This window comes from Uranotaenia lowii, chromosome 2 (genome assembly GCF_029784155.1).
Source record: "Uranotaenia lowii strain MFRU-FL chromosome 2, ASM2978415v1, whole genome shotgun sequence".
NCBI lineage: Eukaryota > Metazoa > Arthropoda > Insecta > Diptera > Culicidae > Uranotaenia > Uranotaenia lowii.
In genome coordinates, this window is record NC_073692.1 from 11,888,949 (window position 1) to 11,895,361 (window position 6,413).

A 6,413-nucleotide genomic window follows, 5' to 3' on the forward strand; every position below is an offset into this window, starting at 1 on the left:
GCAAGTTGCCCTCGGAGAAAGATCCGAATCCTCCTCTGTTCAAGATGCATATTTTTACCCCGAACCAGATCATGGCCAAGTCTCGGTTCTGGTATTTTCTGCGGCAGCTGCATAAGTCCAAGAAGGCCACCGGCGAGATCTTTTCGGTGAAACGCATGTTGTGTTATCTCCATAACGGTTTAAGTTTGGTTAAACATGAAAAAGGAAAATTAATTTAAATAAAAACACAATGTTTCTATTCTTTTGTTAGCTTTCATTTCGGAACCTAAATTAAAGGTTCTGAGTCATCTGAAATAGTAAAAACCTATAAAACTTCTGAAAATACATTTTTCCTAATTGTATATATGAATAAAATCAAATAGAATAAACTTTTAATTCTATACTACAAAATAATTGGATCAATTATAAATATAATTAAATCAACTTTTTTTGTATAATTGAATTAATTATATATATAATTGAATCAATTATACAATTATATTTGAATCTATCATATTTATGGTAGGATGAAGAAATGTATGTAGTAGAATCTATGATATTTATAGTTGAGTGCGCAAAATCAATCATATCGATATAGTAGAAGCTATTATATGTATTATTTAACACACAAAAAAAATCCGATTATCTATTTTATATATGGTTTAAAGTTTCATATTTATATTTAGCCGAGAATTAATCAGAAATATGATTGAATGTAAGTGGATTATAGTTAAAAATACTATACTTTTTTCTCCGTGTACTCACCCAATATATCCAAAATCGATTGATGATTAGACATAACTACAGCACCTCGCACATCTTTCAACACAACACCATTTCTGAGCTCCCAGGTTATCGGCAGAACCATAGTTCCGTAGGACAAAACTGTGGCCTGAATTCTAAGGTGAGTTTGTTGACTTGAAACATTGTAAAACGAATATCATTTCAAAAAAATACCTTAAATTCAGCGGGTTTCCCGGCCTAAGCATCGTAAACGGTATGCACAGAAAGGAGAAAGATTGCAAACCGAATAAAACGGTAACGAACTTCAGATAATAGTTTAATTTGGTACCATGACAACTGCGCCGAGTCGCCAAAGTTAGCAATGAAAAAATGCAGATACCAGCAAGCCATGCGTACAGATAATATCGTAACGATTGGGCCAAGAGCGAGTGGAGCATCGTTAAACTTGTTTTTTTCTTCTCTCAACTTATGATCAGGCAGTTGAGCCTGGAACGTCAACCGTACTTAACTAGTGACACTAAACTAAAACTATTACGACTATCGGTCGTTCGATACTGAAAGCTACTTCACTTAGAACTCTAAGAGTTTCAATCCTGATCACCCCGACCCACACCGGTTAATATTATGCTGAACGCGAGTTAAATATCTCAATCAGAAATGTCTAAAAGCAATAATGGAATTTTTAATTCCATTGGCTTTGAACTGGTGAATTGCAACTAACTTCAGGATCTGATTGCTTGTTCAATTTGAAATTTTTGGCATACTTTTAATGGATGGTTGACATATCTAACGCAATTTAAACAACCTGACTTCTGGAAACCTAAATTTCCAGAAGATTTGTATAATTTTAACAGATTTTTTTCATTTCTAATGTTAAGTTGAGACGTGTTAAACTAAAGACTAAAAAAAATATTCAAACTCACCCAATATATCCAGAAACGATTGATGGTTGACCATGAAAACTGCTCCCTTCGAGTTTTTAAGGATATCACCATTCCGAAATTCCCAGGAAATTGGAAGAAGTAAAGTGCCATAGGACATAATCGTAGCCTGAATCCTGAGGCGAGAACGTTGGTTAAATATAATCTAAGTATTCTCCTCTTCGATCGACACAACAATTACCTGGAATTGACAGGATTTCCTGGCCGGAACAAAGCGAACGGAATCCAGAGAAAAGTGAACGCCTGCAAGCCGAAGAAAATAGCTGCATACTTCAAATAGTAATTCAATTTGCTACCATGGTGACTTATCCGGATCGCCAGCGCAAGGGCAGTTAAAATGCTAATCCCAGCAAGCCATGCGTATAGGTAATATTTGAACGCCAGATCTGTGAACGAAATTCAAACAAATTGAAGTTATGGTGAGATTTCCTTGATTGAATTAAACTTGCCAAAAAAGTGACAATGAGTACAAAAAACCATCTTCAAAACTTCTAAGCTTTTTAACCGAACAATTTCACGGCCAGGTGAGTCCAATCAATCAGTCTAACAGCTGCGTGCTGCTTTGATATGAATGGGAGACCAAAGGTGACCGGACGCTCGATGTTCAGAAAAGCCCAAACAAAAGGTGGTAATCTTATAATTAGAAGCAAATCTGATAACCGCGTGTGCCGAAAAAAAAAGTGAATTGAACGTGAGCAAAATTGCATTTGTCCATTGCATCAAGGCAACATGGTAACAAAATAAACTTATCAAAACTGTTCTTTAAACATATCCGAATTACTACACCATGAATCAAAAATTGTTATCGATCACATAAAATAAATGGACCAAATTTTTCCGTTTTAGTATGCAACAAGAATTAAAACTTTTCACCTCCATACCTACTTGAGAAATTATAAAATTCTCACTGAATATTTATTTCAAAATTTTAACAAGCCAGTTCGCCAGATTAATCTCACTGATTGGTTACAGAATAAGCTGCGATGGGATGAGCTTAATGTTGTAATAACAACATTACAGTTTTGAGAGAAAGGTTCCTGACCATTCAAAATGTTTCAAAATACAGAACTTTTCTAAAAACTCGAAAATTGCGCCTCAAAGTATGCAATAACTCTAGAGAAGTAGACAAAATTATAGAATTCTTTTTGTCTGATATTTACACACTGTAAAATGAGTACTCATATTGCAACAAATTTAAATTTTTGTCATTATTGTCATTTTTGTCATTTTTGTCATTTTTGTCATTTTTGTCATTTTTGTCATTTTTGTCATTTTTGTCATTTTTGTCATTTTTGTCATTTTTGTCATTTTTGTCATTTTTGTCATTTTTGTCATTTTTGTCGTTTTTGTCATTTTTGTCATTTTTGTCGTTTTTGTCATTTTTGTCATTTTTGTCATTTTTGTCTTTTTTGTCATTTTTGTCATTTTTGTCATTTTTGTCATTTTTGTCATTTTTGTCATTTTTGTCATTTTTGTCATTTTTGTCATTTTTGTCATTTTTGTCATTTTTGTCATTTTTGTCATTTTTGTCATTTTTGTCATTTTTGTCATTTTTGTCATTTTTGTCATTTTTGTCATTTTTGTCATTTTTGTCATTTTTGTCATTTTTGTCATTTTTGTCATTTTTGTCATTTTTGTCATTTTTGTCATTTTTGTCATTTTTGTCATTTTTGTCATTTTTGTCATTTTTGTCATTTTTTGTCATTTTTGTCATTTTTGTCATTTTTGTCATTTTTGTCATTTTTGTCATTTTTGTCATTTTTGTCATTTTTGTCATTTTTGTCATTTTTGTCATTTTTGTCATTTTTGTCATTTTTGTCATTTTTGTCATTTTTGTCATTTTTGTCATTTTTGTCATTTTTGTCATTTTTGTCATTTTTGTCATTTTTGTCGTTTTTGTCATTTTTGTCATTTTTGTCATTTTTGTCATTTTTGTCATTTTTGTCATTTTTGTCATTTTTGTCATTTTTGTCATTTTTGTCATTTTTGTCATTTTTGTCATTTTTGTCATTTTTGTCATTTTTGTCATTTTTGTCATTTTTGTCATTTTTGTCATTTTTGTCATTTTTGTCATTTTTGTCATTTTTGTCATTTTTGTCATTTTTGTCATTTTTGTCATTTTTGTCATTTTTGTCATTTTTGTCATTTTTGTCATTTTTGTCGTTTTTGTCATTTTTGTCATTTTTGTCGTTTTTGTCATTTTTGTCATTTTTGTCATTTTTGTCTTTTTTGTCATTTTTGTCATTTTTGTCATTTTTGTCATTTTTGTCATTTTTGTCATTTTTGTCATTTTTGTCATTTTTGTCATTTTTGTCATTTTTGTCATTTTTGTCATTTTTGTCATTTTTGTCATTTTTGTCATTTTTGTCATTTTTGTCATTTTTGTCATTTTTGTCATTTTTGTCATTTTTGTCATTTTTGTCATTTTTGTCATTTTTGTCATTTTTGTCATTTTTGTCATTTTTGTCATTTTTGTCATTTTTGTCATTTTTGTCATTTTTGTCATTTTTGTCATTTTTGTCATTTTTGTCATTTTTGTCATTTTTGTCATTTTTGTCATTTTTGTCATTTTTGTCATTTTTGTCATTTTTGTCATTTTTGTCATTTTTGTCATTTTTGTCATTTTTGTCATTTTTGTCATTTTTGTCATTTTTGTCATTTTTGTCATTTTTGTCATTTTTGTCATTTTTGTCATTTTTGTCATTTTTGTCATTTTTGTCATTTTTGTCATTTTTGTCATTTTTGTCATTTTTGTCATTTTTGTCATTTTTGTCATTTTTGTCATTTTTGTCATTTTTGTCATTTTTGTCGTTTTTGTCATTTTTGTCGTTTTTGTCATTTTTGTCATTTTTGTCATTTTTGTCATTTTTATCATTTTTGTCATTTTTGTCATTTTTGTCATTTTTGTCATTTTTGTCATTTTTGTCATTTTTGTCATTTTTGTCATTTTTGTCATTTTTGTCATTTTTGTCATTTTTGTCATTTTTGTCATTTTTGTCATTTTTGTCATTTTTGTCATTTTTGTCATTTTTGTCATTTTTGTCATTTTTGTCATTTTTGTCATTTTTGTCATTTTTGTCGTTTTTGTCATTTTTGTCATTTTTGTCATTTCTGTCATTTTTGTCATTTTTGTCATTTTTGTCATTTTTGTCATTTTTGTCATTTTTGTCATTTTTGTCATTTTTGTCATTTTTGTCATTTTTGTCATTTTTGTCATTTTTGTCATTTTTGTCATTTTTGTCATTTTTGTCATTTTTGTCATTTTTGTCATTTTTGTCATTTTTGTCATTTTTGTCATTTTTGTCATTTTAGTCATTTTTGTTATTTTTGTCATTTTTGTCATTTTTGTCATTTTTGTCATTTTTGTCATTTTTGTCATTTTTGTCATTTTTGTCATTTTTGTCATTTTTGTCATTTTTGTCATTTTTGTCATTTTTGTCATTTTTGTCATTTTTGTCATTTTTGTCATTTTTGTCATTTTTGTCATTTTTGTCATTTTTGTCATTTTTGTCATTTTTGTCATTTTTGTCATTTTTGTCATTTTTGTCATTTTTGTCATTTTTGTCATTTTTGTCATTTTTGTCATTTTTGTCATTTTTGTCATTTTTGTCATTTTTGTCATTTTTGTCATTTTTGTCATTTTTGTCAGTTTTGTCAGTTTTGTCAGTTTTGTCATTTTCGTCATTTTTGTCATTTTTGTCATTTTTGTCATTTTTGTCATTTTTGTCATTTTTGTCATTTTTGTCATTTTTGTCATTTTTGTCATTTTTGTCATTTTTGTCATTTTTGTCATTTTTGTCATTTTTGTCATTTTTGTCATTTTTGTCATTTTTGTCATTTTTGTCATTTTTGTCATTTTTGTCATTTTTGTCATTTTTGTCATTTTTGTCATTTTTGTCATTTTTGTCATTTTTGTCATTTTTGTCATTTTTGTCATTTTTGTCATTTTTGTCATTTTTGTCATTTTTGTCATTTTTGTCATTTTTTTCTTTTTTGTCATTTTTGTCATTTTTGTCATTTTTGTCATTTTTGTCATTTTTGTCATTTTTGTCATTTTTGTCATTTTTTTCATTTTTGTCATTTTTTTCATTTTTGTCATTTTTGTCATTTTTGTCATTTTTGTCATTTTTGTCATTTTTGTCATTTTTGTCATTTTTGTCATTTTTGTCATTTTTGTCATTTTTGTCATTTTTGTCATTTTTGTCATTTTTGTCATTTTTGTCATTTTTGTCATTTTTGTCATTTTTGTCATTTTTGTCATTTTTTGTCATTTTTGTCATTTTTGTCATTTTTGTCATTTTTGTCATTTTTGTCATTTTTGTCATTTTTGTCATTTTTGTCATTTTTGTCATTTTTGTCATTTTTGTCATTTTTGTCATTTTTGTCATTTTTGTCATTTTTGTCATTTTTGTCATTTTTGTCATTTTTGTCATTTTTGTCATTTTTGTCATTTTTGTCATTTTTGTCATTTTTGTCATTTTTGTCATTTTTGTCATTTTTGTCATTTTTGTCATTTTTGTCATTTTTGTCATTTTTGTCATTTTTGTCATTTTTGTCATTTTTGTCATTTTTGTCATTTTTGTCATTTTTGTCATTTTTGTCATTTTTGTCATTTTTGTCATTTTTGTCATTTTTGTCATTTTTGTCATTTTTGTCATTTTTGTCATTTTTGTCATTTTTGTCATTTTTGTCATTTTTGTCATTTTTGTCATTTTTGTCATTTTTGTCATTTTTGTCATTTTTATCATT